The following is a 26,947-nucleotide window of genomic DNA, read 5'->3' on the forward strand; positions in this document are numbered from 1 at the left end:
ATCCTTGTCAGAGATAGGCAAGCATATTTCCTCGCCAGATAAGTGAGTGTATTTTCCTGGAGTCAGGGACAGCTCTGACATTGTTTTCTTGTGAGTGTGGATCTCCATTGTTCTTATTTGCTGTACCCCAATAATTTCCTCAACTGATATCCGAACCTGTATGTTATGTTACCAGAGTGCTAACTAATTATATAAACCCTGTTTCTAATTGGTTGTTTTTCCAGACTTTCCTGGACAGAATAAAAGTTTTGCACCCTGGTTATCCACCTAAAACTAATTTCGGGGTCCCTCTGTGACAGTATTTCAGAACAGAAGGACAAAATATTCTTCAAATGTACTGTCAATTTTATTGCAAGACTTTTTTTCTTTGCTTGCCAGACTTTGAACCAGCATGCTTTCTTCACCAAGCAGTTCTCTTAGATACATGAGAGTAAAATACATACCTCACCTCATTTCTATTTCAAGTCTGATTGTTGCCTAAAATGCTCCACATTGCATCTGACCCAGCCATCATCGGTCTTGCAAATAAGTTGTCCTAGTCTAGATCAGTGACAGGCAGATCTGTGGCTGGTGATCCCTAAAATACTGTGCTGGGAAAGCGATGATAATTCACAGTGTCTGTGGTCCTGCTGCCTTGTTAACATGGAGATCTGTGTTGTTTAAATAAGAACTACTACTAGCACTCTTAGTTTCTGAATATGTTCTAGTAAAATGAAATTAAATATTCCCAGGAAAAGCTTTATATACCAAAGCACTCTTGCTTTTGTGTGCATAAATATGTTACTTTAGTGCTCTTCACCCCAGTGCTTGGTGATGTTAGTGTCATTCTAATTCTGGTCACTGAGTAAATTTCACAGTTGAAATAGCTAGCTTGGTTTCCTAGTAAGGAAAATATATACAGAATGTTCAACACTGGTTATAAGTGTGTATCAAAGATGTTGGTGTTCAATACCACACCATGGTTACACTCTTCAAGTCTGAATTTTTTATCACTGCAGCTTTTCTGTGATACAGGTCCAAGATATGGAAAGAATAAATAATATGTACATGGTAAGGTAACAAAAGCTGAGCAAAGCAGAAACTTCATCTAAGAAGATGGTGTTCCAAGCTGATTCCTTAACAACTGGGTAATCAAAATGCAAGTAGTTTAACAAGTACTCCAGGCAAACACTGTTTTAAAACATTGGGGAAACTGGTGTGTGGTACTTATAGATAGTTTGCAAATATGCAGATGACCCCAAATATATACACTGCTTATCCAGAGATTCACAGTGGGCTCAGAAGACTTTGGGGTTTTTTTCTAGAAAGATAGCCAGACCTGAGTTTAGAAGACTGCTGAAAGCAACTTTAAGGATTTTTAGAACTATAAAAACCCCAGATATTTACATCAAAGTTATTATATCTATAAAATATACATTTTTATATGTATATGGAAAGTAAAAGTATATATTATTTGTATTAAAGCAGTGTCTTTTGTAATTTTGATATTATTAACTACTTTTTCTTTTTTTTGAAAAGCTGATTCAAAAAAATCCACAAACCAATCCAAACCAAAGCTGCAATCACATGAGGGAGACAATGAAGCTGTCAGTTAGACTGATGGCATCTGGACACTCTAACCTTGGAGCTCTGTTCATAGCAGTTATTATCTATGACTGAATCAGGTGTTTGAAAATTAGGGTTGTCAAAAGCAGTTATGACATACCTCTCTATTTGCTACTTGCATTCATTACCCCGAATGCTGTGGAAGAGCAAGCACAGACTACCTAAAAATTAATGTAGAACTGACTTTATGAAATATAGATGTGACAGAAGGCATTGTGGAGCTTTTTTTTGGTTGTACTGAGATCATCACTTCTGCACAACCACACTTCATCATTCAGGTATCTCAGTTGTTCCTTGCATCTCTAGTTAGAGATTATGTAAGGTAGGGTGAAAACTGCTCAACCTTACAAGTCTTTTGAACTGATTCTAATTTTGCATTAATAGACCATTTCATAACTATAGAAAAGGGTCCAACCATGTTTTGATAGCTACCAAATTTCTTATTGGAAGACAAAATTTATTAAGAGTGCTATGCACAGGAAACACTGTCAGGAAAGCCTTAGAGTACAGTCGGGGTTATATGCCTGGTAACTGTTTCCTCAAGGGAAAAACCCTGAAGCAACAAAATGAAAAAAAAACCAAAACCAAACCAAAACCAACAACAACCAAACAAACAAACTTATTCTACGAACACTCTATATGTCTTTATTGCTAGCAAATGTTCATTGATTACATTTGAGTAATGCAGCGGGAGAGCTTCTCGTTTTATTATGGGTTGTTTGTTGTGGTTGTTTTTGAGGCTTTGGGAACTTCTTAGACTTCATAGTCTTTGCCAGGTCTCAAGATTCATGGCTTTAAGCTTCAACACTTCAACACGACCTTGCTAGTCTCTCCTACAAAATTTCCAGCTGATCAGTGACTTCTCTCTGTCCCATATGGCAACCTATTTTTCATAAAGCAAGTACCTCTGTATTTCTGATTGTCTTGGGAGAGTTTCATACTTCCTGCTCTTCTGATTGCATGACAGATTCTTCTTTTCAGACTCTTGTATACTGTATGGCAACACTGTCTCATGCCTTTATGTTAGACAAATATGTTCTCTTGAAACTAAGTCAGCTGACCTTCTAGGTCAGGAATGTTCCATGAGACTCCTTTCCGCTCTTGCTGTTTGAGTAATAATGAAAACAAAAACATATTATCTCAAGGATGAAGAGGACTGCAGCGTTCTTGAGTAGGTCTGGTAAAGACCTGTTCGTTGTGCAACCAATAATAGGCCTTATTTACCATGCCTGACATTTTTGTGGAGAATGATATCTAGTGAATGAAAATAGCATATATTCTACAAAACAAACTGTATTTCAATTACAACCCCCCCCCCCAAAAACCCCAAATCTGACCTTATATCTTATATCTTATAAATATTGTTTGTTTGTTTGTTTGTTTTTAGATTTACATTAGATGCAAAAACATCTTTACATTAGATGTTTAAGATTAGGGAGGTTTATTTCACGTGATTCAGGGTAAGCTCTTCATTTGTTGAAATGACTACTTCCCTAAGCTGCAAGCTGACTTACTTCTGACAAAGGGATGAGTTAATTAGAAGTTAATATGGAGAATCTTTATTCAATTTTGTCTCATGTCCTGACTCACAAGGAGATTGCTCTGTATGCTAATTTGATAGACAAAATAATAAATAACTCCTCTGGAGTCCAGCCCATGAAGATGACAGGAGGTGAAAGGATGGAGGTGGAAGACTGAATACGGTGTCCCATGGGAGCAAGGATGGTGTGAATGGAGTTGGCAGCCTCTCTTTGACTTTGTAAGAAGCCACACACACAATTGCTTTGAAAATTACACATGTTTTATAGTGCCATCTGTTGGGAATAGCCACTAATTGCAGGAAAAAGTGAGGAGTCAGTACTTGAGTATTTTGGAGGCAGCACCAGCTTCTACATAAAGTTCTCTTTTTCTTCTCTAAAAATTTGCTGAATGTAGCTGAAAAGCTTTCTAGCTAACTAATACTTATAAACTTGGTGATCTGTAGGTATTTTGTGCATCAGGAATCTTTCCACAGGATTCACAAATTCTGATAGCTAAGGTGCTGCTAATCCACATTTCCTGAAAAAGCTTCATGACACTGACACTTCAAAACTATGTTCATTCTTAGAACTGATTTAAGAGTCATTAGATTTGACAAATGCATTCTGACTTAGATGAGAAACAAACACAAAAAATTCCCTAGTCTTCATTTTTCAAAGTTGTAATATATTACCTAAAAGCTTCATTCAACCTGCCAGTGAAGAAGGTCAAAGGCACAGATGGCCACAAGTAAAATATCAGATGCTTTCCTAGAATAATTCTATATCATTAATTAATAGTCAGTGTTCTCTGAGAAAAAGCATAGTAAAAATGAAATGTAGACAGTACAAAGAGATATGATTTAGAATGCATAGGATAAACAGAGCCAAGCTTTAAATGTAGAGATGTTGTTGCACAAGTTGACAAAAAATTCAAAGATATTTCAGTGACGCATTAGAAATGTGATTTTGTTTACTCACTTTTAAGTCAAAAGAGTGAAAAGTGTTGCTGTTTTATAGCATGTATTCTAGTAATTTAATAAGGGTAACATATGCTGTTCTTTTATTTTATGATTTTAATTCTAAAATAGCTACAAAAGCAGTAGCAGCCATAGCAGTGTTTTTATGACTGGAAATGAGTGTTTAGGAGGTGGCTTTGGGAAATGAGATAGAAACCAAGCTTTATTTGAGCTCTGTTAGATTGGTACACTTTCCTGTAATTAGTGGATTACTAGTTTCATTGGACAATCTGAGCAACCCCCAAGTAAAAAGTTAGTGCTTTTTGAATGTTCTATTTTTTCTTTTCCCTTAAAAATTCAATTTCAATGACGCATCTCATGATTGAGAGCTGTGCTGTATTTATGACTTGTCAGATTTCACTCTGTTGGTGCTTAAGAACATCTCCAGAGATTTATCAGCTCTTCCAGTATCAGTCAGGTAAGAACAGAAAACCTGACCCTTGTGAAAAATGCAGAAAACTGATGAGGAAGTGAAAGGTACATTCACTTCATAATCTAGGTCATTCCTCTATTAATGATTAATCTGAATTCTTTCCCTAGTTCTCTAGACTGCTAATATTTCAAAAGCTATTTACCATATTGATGTTCAGGTACTGAGGACGAATTTGAATTCCTTACCTTTTGATTAACTCAGACTTTCGAGGAGCAAAGTAAAGGACATTTTAAAATTTAAGTACAATCTTGTTATAGATTTTTTTTTTTTTTAGAATTTGGATAAAAAGTTGAGATTTTATCTGACTTAGCACAAAATGTTGTCCTTCAAACTGAAGATTAGCTGAAATTGTGGAAAGGAGTGTCTTACTCAACCTGTGACCATGAACTATCAGATAAGCAAGTTCAATAATTACTTGTTTAATCTAAAATGGTTAACATAGAAATGTCAGTCTTTTTCTAAATAGTATTTAGAGAATAATGTGATGAATGGCACTCTTTAAAGGCAGTCTGGGCATATGAACAACCCACTAGACCTATTGTTTTCACTTATCTAGCTCTTTATTTCAGTATTATGGTTAGTTTTAATTCCTAATACAATCACAAGTAGATTATGAATTATTCCAGTCTTAGTTTACTGCTTTAATTTGTATGCAGTTAAGTTCAGAGGTGAGGATGAATTCATTTGTCCCTACTTGAAAGATGCATGATGAGACTATACGTGTTCTTAATATTTTCCTGACAAGAATTATCCTGTTTTATCTGTGATGTTTCTGAAAAATAACATTTCAAAGACACTTACTTGTGCAGATGGTGCCACAATAGCTGTATATGTATAGCTGCATTTGAACACATGTAGAAGGCAAGGATTTTGTGGAATTAAGAAGAGAAGTTTCTGGCAGGTAACATGGTGGATTTGATTACCAGAATGTGGAATTTCTATCAGATGCAGCTGTTTCTCTTTCTTCTGTTCTTATCATCAGCACATTGTTCTCCATTTTAAGAAGACATGAGGTATAAGTGAATTACATACTAAAACAAAAACAACCCATTCCCTCCTTTCCCCTGCACTTCCTTATGATGGGAAGATAAGAACCCTTCAATTTCTCATTCTTTTCAATAGATTTTATGTTTAACAGGATATGAGAAATCCCATCAGGCACCTTAAAGAAACTAGAGGATTTGAACACTGTAAGCCTGCAATTTGCCACTGGTATTTCTGGTTTGTACTGTAAGCAGCATTTTAATTCATGAACAATACATACACAAAATAAACTACTTATTTTTTCTGCATGCACATGGATAACATTTATTTAGAACACTTATATATTTTTTTCTTTGTTTCCAAAATATACATATAAAAATATATGAAACTAAATTTAAATTCATATTTAGAAACTGATAAGTTTTCATGTTTTTAGAAAATAACTTTTTATGAGTCTTGCTTTGACTTTGAGTGTATTCACATTTTTGCTTGGTTATTTTTCCCTAATAAATCTGAGTACACTGCTGTTTCTGTCCTCATACTGTACTGAATAAGAAATGACTAAGAATGACACATAATCCTTATTCTATGGTCATCTAGAAATTGCATGACTGTGCATGTCCTCAGAGTGTGCTATCTATGATATCCCTTAGCATCCTCATTGCTTTAGCATCCTCGTTTCCCTTAGTATCCTCAGCATGTGCCTCTTACAAAAATGGTTCGTATGCATGGTTGGTTGTAGGTGAAAGAGCTGGAGGCCAGTAAAAAGTAGGACTGGTGTGCTTTTTTTGGACAATGCCTCAGGGCCTGCCTTTTGTGTAGCTCCATCTAGTTACGGGGAAAACAGGTGAATATCACTTCCCCCTGGAAATCATCCGGTGCTACATGCATTTTGCCTGCTCCCCAGGTTTTAATTTCCAATGTGGGAGGACAGGACAAGGTTGTAATAATGTAGATAGAGAGCTCTCTAAGACATTGTATGAAGAATAGTATACAAAGTTTTCTGGTATATATTTTCAGGTGAACCTTGATATTACAGTAAAAAATCTCTTGAACTTGAACATTTTCCAAAAAAAGTGGCATTTAGGTGTATGCCCTACCTCTAGTGTTTTCCTCTAACAGGACTACTTGTGTCCTTACAACTAGGAAAATTGTCCTACCAAATACTGAATCAAAAATGTGACGCTGTTTTACCATGAAAGGGTTGCATGAGCTTATGCATGAAGTTCTTCTGAAGAACGAGAAGTAAAAGAGGTAACTGTTCTCAGCAGGGAAATTATCACCTGTGACTTCCAAAGTACACCTGAATCCTATTAAAAATAAAAATATTCCAAATTAGCTGATACTTTAAGTATTGTAACATGGAATATTACAGAGAAGCATAAACAAGTGGTAATGAAACAGCATATTAGCATCCAATGATGGAGGTGAGAAAGAGAAGTTGGCTGGAGTTGGTGTTATGTTCACATTTTTTAGTTTGCCCATTAATGATATAGTAGAAAGCACACAAATTCTATAGTTGACCAGGAACGTATGAATTGGAGTTGTGCAACAGTCTAATTGGAAGGCAGAAAAATAATGCCATTCAGGTAGAAAAAGAGGAGGGCAACGTAGTTGGAAAAAAGTAACCTGAATAATTATTTTGTCAGATGGAATTACCTGAAGATCAGAAATATAAATACCTAGCATTTTAGAAGTGTGCATCGAAAAATATATATGTATAAAAGGCAGTAAGGCAAAGGAAAAGTGGAAGCATGTTACAGAGAAGGAAATAGTGTAACCAGTTTTAAATGTACAGAGAAACATATCACCAGACAAATGACAGTGCCTGTCTGCACTGCTTTGGTGTAAACATGCTTGAGGTACTCTGTGATCTCTTCATTCTGGAAAATGACAAATGATAAATGCTGTTAGTAAAAATGATTAAGCATCTGTGCGAAATGTGTTCATGGGAAAAAAAAATAATAAAAAAAGGAAGACCTTACATATATAGAGGGAGAAAACTCAGTGGTGTGGCTGGAAACTCATACTAATTTCTTATTCTTCACTTTGAGGGATTGGGCTAGATGATCTTCTGAGGTCCCTTCCAATCCCAAACATACTGTGATACTTCCAAGGTTTCATCCCTGCACAGCCTGCATCATTCACTGTTTCAGATATTACCAACCCATGTTGTCCAGTACTCCTCCTTGCTACAGACCTCCTCTTCCTTCCCCTTTTCCTCCCAGCTGCACAGCTGGGATGCTCCTGGCTATTTACAAGGCAGTGTTGTGTCCTGTGTGGGGTAGGCCAGGATCTGCTGGTCTTGACAAGATGCCTGTCTTGAGACAGGGAGCTTTGCAGTGCCATAACAGACAACACCTGCTCTTCAAAATGTTAAAGTTGTCTTTGTAACTGGGAGGTTTCTCACAGCTTAATTTTATTCCAAACACGCTAAATAAGAAATAGAGATCAAAGTGGGAAATATTATTATTATTATATCAATGCATAAAGCCCTGGTGTCCTTGTAAGCTGACCACTGAATGCAATTTAAATTCCTCCAATCTGAAAACAAAGGGGTAAAATTGGAGAAGATAGCAAGAATGGGCAGCAGCCACAGAGAAAGGTATGGAATGACAACAATCAAATAAATGAATAAGGAGAATATGATTTTTCTGTTGTAGAAAAGAGACAGATGAGGAGACATAGAATAGAGACCTCTAAGAAAAAAGCCATTAAGGAATGAGTTCACTGTTTGTTTTGATAAAAGAAAGGAAAGGCATCCAATAAAAGTGGTAGGTAATAATTCTCACTTATTTTGGGGTTCATGTTGAGGGAACTTGAACAGTTTTTACTGTGTAAAAATTGTTTAAAATGAAGCTTGGGACATCTTTCCATAGGGAGTCATAGATAACAATGAAAAAAAAAAAGGCACACGGGTATGGAGAGGAACTGGACAAATCTGTGAGAGAAAACTCTGTGGAGAGTTGTTAAAACATTATTTTGGCACAGGAGATCCCTGACCTTCCTTCAGGCTGAGGAAGACCTAGGGGAACAGGATTATGTGACTCCTCGGTTCTTAAACTCTTTTATAGCCACTTATTGGTCTCGGAAGCAAAAAGCAACATTGAAAGTTCTCCTGGTCTGTCCAGGAAGGGCATTCTTATAGTCTTAGTGCTGATGCCTGGCAGAGTTTTTCTGAGACTCTGCAGAGGGTTCTCAGCTTTCATTAATTAGAAAACAAAGAGATACAGTGTGTAGTTTTACTGGTATTCTGCATCCACATTAAATTTTTTCTTGAATTTTTTTAATTTCTTGAATTTCCTTGAATTTTCTTGTGTCACCTTAAATGACACAACACTCTTTCTTACATGCTGTCTTAAACTGATATTAGCTGATCATATAGTGTACTCTATCCTGGAGATGGCTGTGTTCTGTGTGGGATGAGTATATATTCCACTACATTAAATTTGTAAAAGATTTTGGGATTCTTTGAGATGAAATGAGCTATATAAATGCAAGCTGGTATAATGTTTGCAAAATCTGTGTGTCTGATAAAATCAATCTTCCAGAAAAACGTCAGTAGATACAACCAGTTTATTACTTCTGGAGGCCAAGAATAAGAAAGAAATAGAAAATAAACTCAGCAGACTGGATAAAACTGATTTGTTTTGGTTTCTTTTGCTTCTTGAAAGAAAACAATGGATTCTAGCAAATACCAAATAATACTTTAGACTTGACTTTTGATAGTTCATATAGCCTATCATCCTTATGTATCATAACCTCTTTCTCTTTCTCTTTCTCTTTCTCTTTCTCTTTCTCTTTCTCTTTCTCTTTCTCTTTCTCTACATGAAGAAACATGGTGACTAATAATGCACATATATATGAAACATATTCCAATAAACCTGAGATGAAATATTGAAGAGCTCCTTCAAGATACTTTTTTTTTTTTTTTTTTAAGTTTAACCGTGTAATGTAGAAATCTGTCCAGATGCTGATTTGTTATAGATGGGGTTTATGCACAGGCTACTTCCTTCCTGCTTATTTACAAAGTCACATTTTAGACATTCAGCACGATGTACTTTTTATTTCAGTCTTGCTCACTGAATCTCAAAGAGGAAGCCTAAGTGACAGAACCAAACTAAAGAAGACTGCAAATAATGAAACATAATCCCTGAGTTGCCAACTTGATAATTTCTTTTAGCACTAACAGGATACCTACCCCATTTATTTGGAAAAGCTGAGTAGCATGTTCTCTTGAGACACTTCTGCAACTGGCAGCAGCTAGTAGTTTCAGTAGATGTATGTCTGCATCAGATCCTTATGGTTTTCTGTCACTGCCGTCCTGATACTTCATGAACAAAAACTGGTTGCACCTTGTTTGCCTCTGAGTGAATGTGACCTGTGAAAGGCCATGTTTAAGTTGTCTGGTCAAAGTTTTAAGAAAATGAGGTAGACGTAAGCTGAGAAAGGAATGCAAGCAGGCAATAGCTGTGATATTCAAAGGTGCTGTCTCAGGCCTCTCCACTTTAGAAGGACCAAAAATAAAGGTCTGGTGTTCTCTCTATCACATGTACTGTCTGTCCACAATTGATCCAGCTTACATGCACCACACATATTTGTGCTGGTTTGACTGAAAATGGGTTAATTTTCTTCATGCAGTTAGAAACCTTTCTTTTTCATAGCTAGCACGCTCATTATTTGGACATAGTTTAGGAACAAGAGATAACACCCCAGCACAGAGTTAATGTTTTAATTGCTCTGGTCTGAGAGCCAAGGACATTCTGAGTGCTCTGCCCACTGGTGTGAGGCATCAAGGAAGGGGGGCATGGATGGGGCAGAGCTTGGCTGACATCCAGACTGATCAATAAGAGCATTCCATTGCATTAGTGTCATGCTTCATATTTAAGAAGAGTTGAGACCTTCTGGGTTGCTCTTTCCTCTCTCTCTCGCTCTTGCTTGCTCTGGGGCACAGCTGGGGGAGTTTTGGTTTTGGTTGAGATGTTTATTCCAGCCTTTTGCCATTTTGCAGAGGTCTCTGCGCTTTTCTGCCTTTTTTCTTTTTCTTTCTCTTTTGGATCGGCTGTTCAGGACTGGGGTATCGCTTCCTGGGACTGGCTGCTCAGTGTGGATGGAGTTCATGGGGAATTGCCTTAAGTATCTTTTATTTCTATTTTAGATATATATTTGCTAGTAGTGTATTAGTATTTTGTTATTTTATTAAACTGTGGTTATCTGAACCCAAGTTTCTCCCTTCCCTTTTGATTCTCTCTCCTATTGGAGGAGGGAGGGGGAGAAGATGAGTAAGTGGCTATCGTGGTTATATTGCTAGCTTGGGTTAAACCATGACAATACTATACAACTATTGTTGCACTCAGCAGACTGTATGGAATGAGTGATGTGTGTGGGCCACACCCAGACTGAGCTGTAGAAGTTACTTCTCATGTCAGCCAAATCTTACAAGGCTGTAATTCTGTGGCAGTCCTTTGGCCACAGCAGTAGAATTCACAATTTTAACTTTTGTTCCACTGGATACAGAAGTCCTGTTTGAACATACATTGACATAATTTGGAGTTTTCCCAACAACTAAGTGGACACTGGATCAACTGTAACTTAGTCAATAGTTTATTCTGCTCTTTAAAAACTGCAAAGTAGCAAGAACTTAAATACTTCTGCTTTAACAACAGAATGTACAAGATACATTGAAATATATTTACAAACAAAAACCTGGAACTGGCTCATTGTTATTCTTTAGCTCATTTATTATCCCTAGCTATTTAGACAATTGCCAGTTATTTGCAATATGTCCCCATTTTGGAAAAAAATTCAAATGTAAGTTCAAAGATTGTTTTTTTTATATAGAAAGCGCACCATTCAGTTTTCACTGTTTTCCACTACATATTTCACAACAATTCTTCAGGACAAAAGTCTTTCATCCAATTGGGTAACAGCAAAAATAGCCTCTTACTTTTTAGATTCCTCCACATGAAATTTAATGGAAATGTTAATTGTTTATTAACAAACCCTAGACCGAAATCTAATTTCTCAGAGTGACTGGTGGAAAGAAATTAACACCACAAAGACAACTTCTGTGGAAATTGAGATAGTCTGAAAACAACTAGAAAACAGAATGAAGCACCATATAATATTCTGAAAGAAGTCAAGTGAGGTTTAATTACCTGAAATGGGATGCACCAAAAGTCTTTATTGATCTTGGATGAAGCTTTTGGTGCTTAGCATTCTGCAAATCTGGGTAGAAATTTTCTATTAACATCTCTCTCTTTCTAACTGCATACAAATTACAGTTTTTGCAAGACTTCTATTAAATGGATTTTTTTAAAAAAGCTCTGTAAAGAAAATGTCCTTAGATGTTACATTTCTCAAATAATCTACTTTCAAATTGCTGCCAGGATTTCTTATTAAATAGGCTTATTGAAGAAAAACGTATTGTTTTGTTGCACTCCATGTCAGCCCATTGATAATAATTGCATTCACAAGCCAGAAAAGGTGCTTCCTGCAAAGGACTTGGCAAGGAAAGCTTAAGGTCCTACCACCAAAGCCTAAAAGCCCCAATTGTTCCTGAAAGGTGATGCCATCAGTGTTACCCTTGGAAACATCCTATCATACATTAGTCTACTTTTTAGACTATCTGGAGCTCTTCAGTTGTCTCAACACCCAGTAGGCACAAATTCCTCTCTATGCTTTCCGTTTCTCTTTTAAAAAAGCCACCAGCGAACAAGTGAAAACTTGCCCACTGTTGCTAAGGGAAGAAAACAAAAAGAAGACCCTTAAAAACTCCTTGGCTCAGGGGTGCTAGAAGTCCTCAGAATGTGTTTTGTCTTTGCAGGAGAAGAATCTGAGCTGTCTTGTAGAAGAGTTCACATTGAAAAACCTCTGATTTTGATCTTTTCTTGTGGTGCTCTGTGGAAGATCCCCAGGTCCCCACCTATGATTCAGCTGAGAACTTCCACTGATCAGGAGGCCTTAAAACAGAAAAGCTCAAAGCAGTTTATGCCTTTCTGTTATGATACGTCATTGCTGTTACCAACTCCATGGCCCTTTGCTAAAGGAACTACCAGAGTTTTTTGGTCCTGTATACCATTGCTCCAGAAGCATCATTAGATTTTGTCATGTTTCTCCTAAGCTTTCATGTAAACTCCACATGCAAAATGAAGACTTGTCAAACCATGTTTGTCAGTGGGTATTTACCATGTCATCTACACTGTTTCTAGTACTTTGTGATTAATATCTGAATAGTCTTTACAAATTAGGCTCAGTTTGCATATGGCAGGCCCAAATTTTTTCCTTTGGTGTTTGACATAAGACATTTATTTTTACAAGTTGACTGTACTTGTTAAAATAAAGTAGGATGTTGTGGTCATGATGGTCTAAGGATAAAACAGAACTTACTCAGGTAGTTAATATCTTATATTTTACCTACTGATGTAGCTGGGAAAAATAAACTACCTTTCATTTATGTGATGCCTTTACTAGGAAACAAATAAGTGAGAGAAGGAAGTAGTAAGTTAGAAATATAAATTCTTGAGATAGAAGTAGATTATAAAAATCAGTAGAGTAGTATGTTTTATATTTCAGGTCCAGACTGCTCTGTAAAGAAATTATAAAATAATGATATATGTTTATGTGGCTCAAGGAAGTAGCTGCTTACTCATGTGAGTGAACATTTAAGGCATTTTGTTCATAAGATATCTATAGAGATGATGTAGATAAAGGCATTAGAATTTACTAATGTTTAAGCGTTTCAATCAAGTTATTCAGAAATTCTAACTGCAAGTGCTTTTCATACAAGCTCAGGAGAATAGTTGGATTTGTTTACACAAAGCATGAGTTGAAAATACTGATAGACTATCAGAGATGTCTGAATAATTAACTGAATAATATTAATTTACTCTCAAATTCAGTTCTCAGAGGCTTATTGGTACTTAAACTCCAAAATATATATAACTATAAAAATTAAAGTTTCTCTGTTCCCCATGGTAACCTTTAGGGAGTGATTTCAGGAAAGAGCACCCCACACAAAGCTGAGTCTAAATTTCAAGGTAGTAAGACTTTTTAAGAAATCAGTTTTCTTTCTTTCATTGCAATTTTGATCCTGTGTAGGCAGCATCTAAAAAAAATATGAAAATGTTTGTAATAAGAGTTAGATATTGTGTTTCCAAAGTTTGAAGCAGAAAAGCTGTGCTGGCAATCTGAGCTGCCGTGAAGCAGTAGGGCTCTGTGGAATGCGAAATAGACCCGAGCGCATGATGTTACAGGTAAGCACTGATAAGTCTAAATGGTAAATAGCTTTTTGTTTATTTGACTTTTGGGATTTCTTCCCCAGTGTGTTTAAAAGATAAACATTTCTATCAAAGGAAAATAACTGCTATCTATTTGCTGCAGGAGCATTTCTATTCTCAGGCTCTTGCACAAATATGTAGGGCTGCACTGTGTTGTCTGGAAGATCTCATCTCTTCAACTAGCAAATTAAAAATGTGCACAGCAGGGATTTCTGGATCTGCTTTTTTTTTTTTGCCTATTTTTCTGATTTTCCTGCCAGCAAGCCTTGTTTTTCCAGTCCTGTGCTGCAAAGTCTAGTTGTCAAATGAAATCAGCTTCATATCCTGAAGCAGTGTCTGCAAATACACAGTTGTTACACTTCAGGTGGTATCTTTAGAGCCGGTTCTTTGATTCATTGTTCTTGCACTTTCTGTGGGATGATACTGAAAAGATGTGGAAATGCTCTCTGATGCATTTGCTTATTTAAGATAATTATATGTGGTTTATAAATCCTAAAAAGTGATAGCTTCTGACTGTCAATGTCATACATGCAATTCGCATAGTCCTCATATTTGGTAAAAGGTCCAATCTAATCAGTTATTGTGCAGAAAATTACATGAAGAAGTAGAGTCATCTGTCTATGTAGATTCAATGCAGTCCTTCACTTAAATGCTTTTCTTGATCTCAATCACACATTAAAAAAAAAAAAAAAAGCGCCTGTAAAGGTGACAAGAGTAGAAATGTAGAAATCAGCCTTCTCAGGTCCTATTCCACCTCCTTTCATATGCAGACATTCTTCCTCTCCTTCCCCTTCTTCCAACTTAATCCACCACATCCTTGCCTTTACATCAAATGATGATAAGGTCTTTGCTGCAGACAGTATGTGCCATGCAGTATTTAAGAGTTCCTAAAAATGGTTCTTTTTAAGATATTAAAAAAGTGTTTTAAAAAGTCATATAATTCAAATTAGGACTTCAAAAAAATTTTGTGAAGAGTTTTTCTCCCTCTATTTCCAATTAAAAATCATTGTAAGTGTTATTTTTTACTTTTGAGAACTGAGTAACTTCCTTATAATGTCTGTGTGTGTAAAATAAATACATGTACACATATGTATGTCTTCTAATACCTCTTCTGACCTCATATTTTTTTTCTGCTTTGTCCGTTAGTAAAATACATTATTACTTTATTGAAAAAAAGACTGTGACAAATATTCCTTTAAATTATGGAGAAAATTTTTATTCATACATATTTTACTTCTCCCTTTGTAAACATAGCACAAACTAAGAACAGCCATTTCCCACAGGTTAAAGCCTAAGGTCTTTATGACAGCAGAAGTAGTTAGCTATGGAGAGAGACTGATCATACTAAGTCAATCTATCTCTGAGGAAGGCACTGTTCTGCCCAGGTCAGACCACACATGTAATGAGAAGTCTAAAAGACAAAATTGCATTAGGAGAAAATAAATGATTTGGCTCACTTAGTGAATACTTAGAATAACAAATTGACAGAAACTAGAATCAATTTTAACATGATCTACAAACAGTAGGGTTGCTCTGACCTTCAGATAAGATTAATTTGCAACTAATAATTCACTGTGTTCTAAATCTCATTGCCTTTACTCTTTTCATGAATCTGAAGCCTGTGCTTTTTTTTTTTCCCTCTTGTCTGCCCAGTTGCTTCTGCTTAAGTGCCCTGAGGATGGAGAGGCTTGGGGTGGTGCCAGGTGATCTGGGCTAATTGCAAGCTTGAGAAGCAACTCTTCAGCTATCTCCTTTCCTTATGCCTTAAACTGGAGAACAAATAACAATAAAATGCTGGGTTTTGTGGTTTGTTTGTTTGTTTGTTTAAAGATTCAGAGAATGGATTTGAAAATAAGTGTAAACCAGAAAGTAAATGTCTCATTTAATTCCTGCCTATGCAGAGCTGGCAACCTGCCAGCTCAGGTGCAGCTGATAAGACATCAATAAATGAAAAGCCTATTGAACATTTATATACCTTAGTATGGATATAACTCTTCTCTGTTTCACAGAGTTGAGAATTACAGCTGGTGATGGCTTACAGGATATTATTATACATGCTGAGACACTAAATTGTTTTACCTTTGCTTTAATGAAAGGATGGTCTTCCCAAAGTTCTGCATTGTAAGTTACTTCAGTTAAATGTTGTTCCCCATGCATGAGCCATTTCAGCTCTTTTTAGAGAACTGGTACATTTTGGTGTTCAGTTCTTATTTTGACTGTTACCAGTTATTTTCTTCCTGTATGAAAAGTCAGCCTATGTCTTAAAAAAAATAACATTAAGCAAATTAGGAAGAAAAATGTAAAAAATATGAACCTAAATTAGCATTCATTTCATAGGAATTTTTGAAGATACTGCTCATCCATACATATCTTACAATGTATGTAGGAAATCTTGAGCAAGTTTCTGTAATGAAGTATTATGAATAAAAACAATTAATTTTAGATGCTATGAATTCAACATACTCAGAAACTACATTGGCTGTGTAAGCATCCACAAATACCTCTGATAACATCTACAAGCACTTGTGATAACAACAAGAACATATTAATAGAAAATCAGGCATACAAATGATCTCCGTTAAAATGGAGTACAGCCTGACTGGGCCCCACAGTCTTCAGTCTTCCACCTCTGCTATTTGTGTTTGCATAAATACAGAAAGGGAAAAAATCGTACTCTTATGGGTCTAGAGAGCAAATGCTTTCCAAAACAGGGTATCTCTTGTCTTCATTGCTAAGCTTTCTCATAGAAGAAGACATGAGATAGGTTAACATGTCAGTATCAAAAGCCTGTAATTTTACTCCCTAAGAATCAGCTGCAATAGCATTCCAGTCTGTGTATTGTAACAATCAGCTATGAGAAATTAATATTTAACTCATCATTTTTGAAATATTTATACTCCTGTGGTAACTGCTATTTATCAATGTCCTGAAAGTATCTCACTTTCATCACTTGTTCCTTCTGAAGAAGGGGGACACTGATGGCTGGTGTCTCTCCCCTTCATCAATATGCTGGAACTAAACTGTCCTATGGACCATGTTAAAACGTGATTGTTGGTTCCTGACTTTTAGTGTATGTGCCTGATTTGTTTTGCTACATTGCATAGACTGGCTGGCCAGGCCATCCTGCTCTGCATCCCTTCAATGCTTTGAGTCATGTAGTTTACAACTTTTGTAACAATATTTAGATAGGTTTGATATGCTTTTTGGCATAAGATTTGCAGTTGTGTCAGTGACAGTTTTGCTCTTATCTTCAGGAGCGATGCATGCCTTTTAGCATCTCGATATTTACATGCTGCTTTTATGTTACCTTTTTTTGCTCAGATCTGCTTAGGAAGGTTTCATTTCAAGTCTGTATCCTGCAAGAAGTTCATCCTCTTTCTTTTTTTCGAGGCTTATAAAAAAAAAGTTTTGTTTTGTTTGTTTTGTTTTGTTTTGTTTTGTTTTGTTTTTTTAATCTACTGTCAACTGCTGTATCATTTTAACTTAAAACTCAATCTACTAATTGTCTATGCTCATCTCTTTCTGTAATGTGGTACTTTGTAGCTAGTCATATCTTATTTTCACTGTAAGTATTAAAACATGAGAGGACAATAATAACTAGTAACATGCAGGCTGTTTTATAAAATTCTAATGCTTTCAATATATCACACAATTTTCTCTATTTTACAGTCTAGTTATGATGAGAAGTGCTTGTTCCACTGTCTACGACTATTTTCAATGAGTTTTAGACCTTCAGCACTTTGGAGCTGATACTCCCTTTGCTCATAACTATCAAGTACTATGTAAAAACGTTGCATGATATCTAAAAATAAATATGCTTGTTGTCAGGCAGTCTTTTTAGTTTAGCACATTCTTTTCTTTTCAATATTCCTTTCAGAAAGAGACTTAACAATTCACTGGAAAAAATATGAAAATGAGGGATTTTTTTCCCTGCTTTGATCTCTTGACATGATCAGAGTATAAGCATCCTTGCCAACAATCTCATTCATGCCAAATTTATAGAGGTGGTTTAGGAACACAACATGTCTTCACCTTGCTTGGAACTTGGCAATGCTCTGGCTTTTCAATACTTTTATGAAAAGATAAAAGTTGATCCAAATTAATTTCTAAATGAACTGCCAAATAAGTGAGCAAAATGATAAAATGCACAAATGAAGTACATTATTATAATGGAATTTTATTGCCTGAGGAATAGTGAGTGAAGAAAAATCAGAATGACCTTTTAATGACCTTTTAGTTGATGGCTATTTTGTGAATTTGACTTTTTTTTTTTTTTTTGACTGCAGAAAATAAGTGTATTATTCTGTAATCTCATAAAAGCAATTGTAGTTGTTTCCTAACAGAAATGTTGCTATTGGCACTGTATAAGATACCCTGTAGTTTTGAACTGTAAATCTTTTCCATATGTCTGAATGGAAGGCAGAAAGGAGAATATGCAAACACACAGATTTAACATATGTAATTATTTTCTAAGTAGTAATAAAAAACATATCATGGCTGTGTCTGAGGTAATAGAAAATTTCCTGTCTGTCACATTTAAAAATCATTTATGAAGGTGGAAATCTGGAAATCTACAGAAGTACTTTCCCCATTGCTATATATCTACTGTTCAGCAAATCCATGGAAACAGTACAAGTTGTTGGTTGATTTGTTTTACACATTTTCACTGTCTTAATGCAAACCAGTAGTGGTTATACCAGCAAAAGAACAGCTGTTTTTCTCTCCTAACTAGTTAATCTCTAAAAGAGAGAAGGACTACTTAGAAGTAAAAGGATACCTGTGCTATGAGAACTACTGTTGGGAACTGGTTGTGGCCACCGGTTGTAGATTGGTAATTTTAAATTATCTGCAAACAGTGACAGAAATTTTAGAGGAATCTGAACTTCACTTGGGTGGCTAATGAAACAGACTGGAACCTTTTTAGAGTCACAGTCTCTCACTGGGATACTGTGTCTCCAGATGTTTTGTCTTCTCCCTGGATTTTGGAAACAGCACAACTTTATATAGACCCTTTAAAATTAAACTTTTCACCCAGTGCTCTACATTCTTACATTTGCAAACTGCAGCTGTTAACAAGATCCATAAATGTTGTGACAGCAGGATCACCCTTTAATAATGCAATTTAAATAGTCTTTCAATTCTTCCTTTCTTTTCCACTGCATATAAACCACTGTTTACCTAGGTGATTATGGTCCCCATAATCTCACTTTACTTAAAGGAAATTGTGATAAATCAAACTACCAGACCATCCAAAGTAGTTGTAGTAGACTGAATCTAAGCCTGCTGTTAATGAAGGAAAGCTTGATTTATCTTTTAAAATGACACAATAAAAGTTTGCTATGAAAATCAACAATGAATATTAAAGCTGTAATAACACTAATCACCTTTTCTATTGCCTTTTTTGTGCTAAGAGATTTAAAAAAAAAAAGAAGAAAAAATCAAAATTAAAAATATTATTAATAATAATAATCTATTTCTTATGTAACCTGTGAAATTTTATTGGTGTTGCTTATGTAAAAGTATTGAGAGAAGTACATAAACTTCTGGTCTTTTTGTTTCAGATTTTCTTTTCTGAGTACAGCCGATGGTTCAGCTCATAGAACAAGAGTACCTTTAATCTTTTTTCTTTACAAAGCTTCTTTTGTAACTGTGAGCCAAAGTCATTTTTCCTTTTCTGAATCTACTTTGAACTTTTGTTTTGGCTTGGAAATACTTCGCTTTTTCTATGTCTCTCTACCTGCAACTGGGGAAGGTCTAGTTACCATCAGATTTGCACTTACCATCTATTACTTGTCATTGCAGTTAACTGTTTTCCATCCCTTGTTTGGCCTCTGTTCCAAAATTCTTCTTACAATGTGTTGATTATATGTATCAAAGTAGTTTGTATCACAGTTTTCATCACAACAATGTCATAACCTCAAAATTTTTAATTTTCCATGGATAGAATTGCCTTAGACTCTAGTAGAGATCGAATATTAAGCACAATCCTTGGAAAGCACAACTTTTCTTGATAAAGATATTATCTTATTTAGTAACTATTAACTGCGTCATTGTATTGATATTCAGTATAACTATCTAAATTTTATTGTGCAACTTAGCCTGTAGGCTTGGAATCTGACTAGCTAGTTTACAAAACAATGAGGCTAGGGACATGCCAGGACATTAATCTTCTTCTAACTGCTCCCTTTTGTATTTTTCAGTCCCTTTCCTTTCCATTATTAGAGCTCTGATTGAAGAAGCAAGCTAAATACTCACTTGCTTTGTTAGCAGTGGAAAGAAAATTGAAGCATCTCTCCTTAACAACACATCAGACTGAGAAACAAAATCAGAGGGACATGATACCTTTATTTTCTGAATCTTAAAAACAAACAAACAAGCTACAAAACACATCGTACTTTAACCAGAGGCAGAATAAAGCGAGACGTTAATAGATACGAGATGTCCTTACTAGAGAAGCAACCCAGACTTCTCTGAATCTTAGCCTGCCTTTGCCATGGGCTGATGGAGTTTTGGAGATGTTTAGCTATCCTTGACTGTATGTGGGTGGACGTACAGGCTAGAAACTAGGTTACACTTTAATTTGGTCTGGAACCCAACTGCCTTGTGTCAGGTAAAGTGAAATTAGTCACAAAATCTCTTCCTACCGTTAGGCCTGTTTGGTAAGGGAAGAGGGCAAAACTTTTTCCCAGAAGTGACAGGGAGCTGTGCTTGCAGGTGCTGGCGGGTGAGTGCAAACATGAGGAGGAGTATGCCAAAGCTGGATCTTTCTCCATGGAAATGCTCAGGCCCAGGGTAGATTAAGCATGTGGTTAATCACCTAGGTTAACTCCAAGCTCTTTAAATTGTAATTATCAGAGATGGTTCCCAGCTTTTTTGATTCACCAAGACCAGTGCAATTGCAGGTGTGCCTTGTTTTTGTGTTAGCCTGTTCACTGATCCCAGGAATGACAAATACTCAGTCTTTCAGCTCTTTTGTTGTCTGTGAAGAATTTAATTTCATTGTTAAAGCAGTGTCTGTGGTACTTGAGTTCCCATTGTGTACTTGAAAGAAGGTGATAGGATATTTTTGGAAAGATGAAAAGATTAATGAAGTCTCTGGTCAATTTGAGGAGCAAATGATGTCATCCACTTCCTGGAAAGAAACAAAAAACAACTTTCCTTTCACTAAAAAAAGACCTCTGATCCAAGATCAAACGCACTGGAACTGTTATTAAACTGTTTTATTCTGAAATGGCCAGTAATTTTGTATAAGCTGTCAACATGTGTTTATTCTTAGTTCTGATGTCAGTTTTACTGTTAAGTATGAACAGGAAATTGAGGTTGATTTCTTTAAATGTCAGCACTATAAATACAGGATAAACACTGGATACCATCATGAGGAGTATCATATCAAAGTTTTTGTAAGAGAAGTATGCACGCAAGTTGTGTAATCATATTCCCATGTCTCTTAGTTCCCTTTTTATATCTACCCATTTTCTAATTTCTATAATTTCATGTCAAGAGGATGTTCTAAAACTGAGAGTTCAGAAGAGCTTACATTCCTAGTGTTTCTGCTCTTTTGGGAAATGTGGGCCTGTGGTTTAGAGTCCAAGGCTCAGACCAAACCCTGAGCCATGGTAATGCTTCCACTTTCCCTCTTCTGAATTCCCAATTCAGGCCTGTCAGGACTTGTGCATTAACACCAAGGTGCCACTGGGTCCTTCTATGAACATACAGGAGTTCACAGGAGGCATTCAGTACTTTATAGATTTGTGTTTCTTTTTCCTCTCTCCTGTCTTACTGCTTTTTTCCTTCTTCTATCCACTCCAACCTATGTTTTCAAAAGGAAAAAAAATAATGATCTCCAGAATGGAACAGGGTAGGAAGGACAGGTTAAAGGTGCGTATATATGTTGAGTTTCAGTAGTCAGTAAATTTAGGTATGAAGTTGACTTTTTTTGTTTAAACAACCATCAATCCAAAGTGCATGTGTAGTGCTAAACACTTGCATAACATAAGAATTGTATATGGGCTGCAGGCAAACGCTAACGTGTTACATAGCTTTCCTTACATGTGCTCATTTCAGCTAATGTTGACCCCTGTGGTTTTATTTGGGAAATCTGCTTATTTTTTCCCTGATCCAACTGTTGAGAGTTTTATGTCTGTGCTCACATTTTTTGTACTACAACAAACACAGGCAGAAATGAAAATTGTGACACAGAGTTGTTTGAATAAATATGGATATATAAATGTAAATGTCTAATTCACTTACTTTGTTAAAGCAAAATAAAAGGTTAAAAAATAAATCACTGAATTAATTGGACAGTGCGGGTGCCAAAATGCAGCAACCTGTTCTGTCACAAACATTTTTAATACTTTGCTGCTGATGGATTAAAACATAAGAACAAATTCTCTTGAGGTTTTTCATAGTGCCCCCAGAGGATTTTTAGGGTTTTGGTTTAACTGTGGACTTCAGAGCATGTTATAAATTAAATATTTTTTTCAGGTGTTCACCATTAATATTTTATACTTCTACAAGTTGTAGTACTCTTGTACTTACAATTACTTTGCCGAAGTTTGAACAGTTAGAATAAATGTGGTTGTCAAAGACAATGAGGAATTACTGTTTAGGGTATTTGCAAAATAACTTCACTTTCACACTCATTCTGCTTGAATCATTAAAAGTTTGTAATCAAAATAAAACCAGTTCTATGAGCTTTTTTCAATATATCTCTGATTTGCCTTGATTGAGGAATATATTTTCAATGTTGTACATGTTATTTTTCCCCACTAAGTCTTCTGTTACTGTTGATGAGGAATGTGCATGTAATTTTCTCTTTGCAATGTTTGCTGAAACATAACCCAGATAAACATAAAAATTATCAGTTGGAACTGAATATCCTAACATAATTGGAAGTTCTATTTTAATTTTTCTAAAGGAGAATTGAGATTAGATATTCTTGTGCATTATAATTACAAAACCATGGTCCAAAACTGTATTATTTTCATTTTCACAGATTTCCATATCCTTCTAATTGTTGATTTTCTGGATGCCACTGTCAGTGAGTATAAATGATTAATGTGGGAGGAAACAGGATTCTTTCAGCTAATTTTGTTAAAAAACATAGTTCACATTGCTTTGTTCTTATCTGAGGACATGCACATACAATACACACGGTTGCTGTTCTACTGTAGCATAGCTTTAGTTTGGCCTGCAGCCGTTCTGAAGTTAAGGTAAACTGGCTCACAAGATTCAGAAGCCTGATGGAATAGCCTGTTATTATTTGTGTATGAACTATATGTATTACATGGATACACTGATGTGAGAGCCCTCTTTGCTGCTTTAACAGTGTCTTGTCTGCTGCCCATCAGATGGACTATGGTGGCATCTGTTATTTAGGGAAATAATACTACAGGGTTTCTTCAGGGGGGAAATGCAGAGAATGAATGCATAGCAAGAGTGCGTTGACCTTCTAGCAGACTTTACTGCCAAATTTAGAGTAAACCCATTGTGGTTCTTCAGCACTGGAAAGCGGTAAAGCTGTGAGTGATGGTTTCACTTGGAGTCGTTCTGTGGTTTAAAGGTTGACCTCCTCCTGTTCGATTTCTTGTGCAGCAGGTGGCTCACAGGGAGCTGGTTTGCAACGTTCAGATCTCACAATAGGCAAACTTATTAAAGGACACAATCAGGGTTTTGTTATGGCTGTTAAATAGAAATATACAGAGCACAGCTCAATAAAATAAAGGTCAGAAGAGGAAGTGAGGAGGGCGGGAGAGAGCCATGTACACTGGAATAAATGATTTCCTTCACTCTGTAATGAAAAGAGGATGTGAATGTTCTGAAACGACCAGCACACAATGCACTGCTGAAGGAAAATGGGTTGCCTCAGAAAACTATTTTTCTTTGCTGATGCTACTAGGCACCCCTTCTTAGGAAAAAAAAAAAAAAAGTAATGTGGAAGATATGATCAAATAACTGAGAAAAAGGAATTATCTGAGGAATATATATATATATATATATTATATATATATATATTTAAAAAGTGATTTCGTAGAGATGAGAAACAACAACAAAGTTGTCACAGTTAATCCTTGACTATGTTTTTTTTGTCTATTCAGTTACTGTTTTGTAGTATGTTAGTACAGTACCCTTCTTCCCTGAAGGATAAACTGTGCATGAAAAGGTCATGTACCATAGCTCATTCCTATCATTTTTTTTTTTTTTTATTTACCACTCTATAGAGGTGGCTGAGCCATGGTAAACAGTGATACTTATCACATGTCTTATTATGCCTTCAAATATCTTTGAATTTAACTGAGATCCTTGTTTAAGAGAAATTGTGAATCTTAATATAATTGGGTTTATATTTTTATTATTAAGCAATTGTGTTCATTAGAATAAGCAGCTGCATTCAATAACTTAAGTTGTTAACTCAAGTTAATAATAGATGAATGCTATTATTTTTTGAGATCTAAGTTAAAACTTTTACTCTAAACAGAGCCAGGACTGCATAGGTCAAAACCACCTGCTATCTGAGATGGAACCACAGGCACTGACAGATGTCATTGGCTGCAGATAAGCATTAATGGCTGTCAGTATCAGTACTCATCAGTGCAGATAGGTGTTGATGCCTTCCAGTAGGTATCAACACCTGTTGGTATCAACAGATACCAATACACTCATACCTATTGGTGCCAATAGGTACTGATAGTGTCTTAATCCCAAACTACGTTGTGAGTCTGGAATGAGAAATCAAGATTTTTTTTTTTTTTTTTTTTTTACCAGCATGTCCAAAGTTTGGAGTGTTTATCTCCTGGAAATTAATAATAAGTAAATAATTTTGGGGTTGTTGCTTTAAATTAAAAATGGGGGCAAAGTAAGGGCTTTGAGTTTTTCTTAGGGAGTATATGAAAGCACTGTGCTGAAACATGTAGGCTGGGATGCATCTAGCCTACCTCACCAGTAGGAACATCTAGACTCCCCTTGAGATGTGCTTGTCTTTGTCTCATAATAGCCTGCTGCTACAGAATGACTGGGGTAATGATCTAATGCCTGGTTCTACTTCTCTGTATGCAAATATCAGTATTGCAAACATCCAAAAACAGGTGAGCTGAAGCCTACCTTTACTGTCTTCCCAGCATATTAAGTGGGATCCACCTTTTGATTTTGTCTCAGTGTCTTGCTAGGTGTTTTCTGGCTCTTGTGCAGTTGTCTGGTATCAGCAGCTAGAGGATGCAGAGGATTCAACACATAAGCTGGGTCTATCAGGCAGCATAGTTATGCATACAGACAAATAAATGTTGTCAGACCTGGGACATGAAGCCACATGTGTATTGACAGGGCTTCATGTGGGTTCTGTGTTAGGCACCTGAGCTGCCTCTGCAGGGGGAAAATGTAAGGTTGGCAAGACATGATTGCTGGGATGTGCATCTTGCCAAAATGACTGCTGTTTTCAGAATCATGTTTGCTTTGAAGTCTCAGTTTATCAACTTGTGAAATGAGTGCTGGCTTGGCATCCATCAGAAGGTATAACCAGATAATCCAGCTACTGGATTTCAGATATCTGAAATATCACTTGGCAGTGAGCACAAGCGTTTAATAAATACAGTAGTGTCTTGAAAAGGAGTATTTTATATAAAAACATTAGACCACTATCTGATTTTTGTGCAGTTACAGCAGATGGCCTAGTAAGAAATGTCTTCTGATCTTATACTCCAAAAGTGATCAAATACTGGAACCTGTCTAGTGCAGCTTTCTGTAACTTAAAAGGTATGTGTCAGAGTAGAGTCAGAGAAAAAAATTAAATTGTGTGTATAGTGGATGTGTGTGGACAGGTGTGGAGATGAAAAAAAGAACACTAGTTTCTAAGTATTTTCTGGAATAACTATTTCCTCAAGAAGAAAAGGAAGCTGCCCCCTTGCCCCTTGTGTTTCTGTGAAGTGATCAGGTAAAGCAATGAAACTAGAACAGCAGAAGTTGCATAATATCTACATAAAAAGCTAATTATTTTGTAATTTGTGAATGAATTTTATAACTTTTAAAAACTGTTTTTATAACTGAAATGAAGTTATAATCTTTATAGTGAGTAGGACTGCATGGGTGTAAATCTGATGTGTTGCTTCCTAGGAGACTGTAGTAGTAAAAGAGACCTCTGTTCTGTTCCTTTTCCCACTTAGTTTCAAGCCATTATTCATTGACATGAAGGATAATAATTGCTACTACTGTTTCTTTTTCTCTTTATTTTACAGTAGACTGATGAATAACTTATTAGTTCCAAATTAAGATACAGGAGAAAAGTCTTGTTAAAACTGAAGGCCAAGTGTCTCTCATATCATGCTTGTATCAAGGCGGCAAATATTTCCAAGTAGATGTAAATAATACACTTTTTTTTGATAACAGAAATCTGAATTATTATATTTATAATGAAATTATTTCATTTATAATGAAAGCTGAGGATATTACACATGAGAAAACAACAGCACTTATTAACTCATATGTTTAAAAAGTATAAACCTAACCTGTCCTTTGAATATTTGCCCAATGCAGCAAAAAGATCAATAACCAAAACTCAAAAAACCCCAATCCCCAATATCCAAAGCCAAATGTAACATCAAAATATACTTAAGACACCCTTGCATAAATGCCTACCAAAAAATTGGGAAAAAGGATGTCCAAGTTTATCCCAGAAGATGAAAAGAATCTCTGGATGTATCTACAAATATGAAATCCAGAAGAAGAAACAATAGGAGAAGGACTAGAGTTTTCTTCACTTTACAGCCTTTTTCTCTACCAAAGATGTTTTTATAAACTTTCTTACAATTACATAAATGTGTTCCCTAATTATTTTAGGAACTTAATACATTTCTCCTAGCTCTGAGAACTAATGAATCACCTAACCCTCAGTGAACATCTCAGTTCTCCTATAAATTATATAGCAATATAAAAGATAGCAATAACTGACATGAAAATTCCATGTTTAAGGTTTGTAAGACATGATTATTGGAAAAGGTTTTATTGCAGTATAATGCTGGTTTTACAGGAGCAAAGAAGGCTACTCAATTTGTTCTTTTCCCAAACACAGTGATGATCACTTACCTTGGCTATTTTACATACCCACAGATTTGTTAATTT

This window comes from Nesoenas mayeri, assembly GCF_963082525.1.
Source record: "Nesoenas mayeri genome assembly, chromosome: 2".
Classification (NCBI taxonomy): domain Eukaryota; kingdom Metazoa; phylum Chordata; class Aves; order Columbiformes; family Columbidae; genus Nesoenas; species Nesoenas mayeri.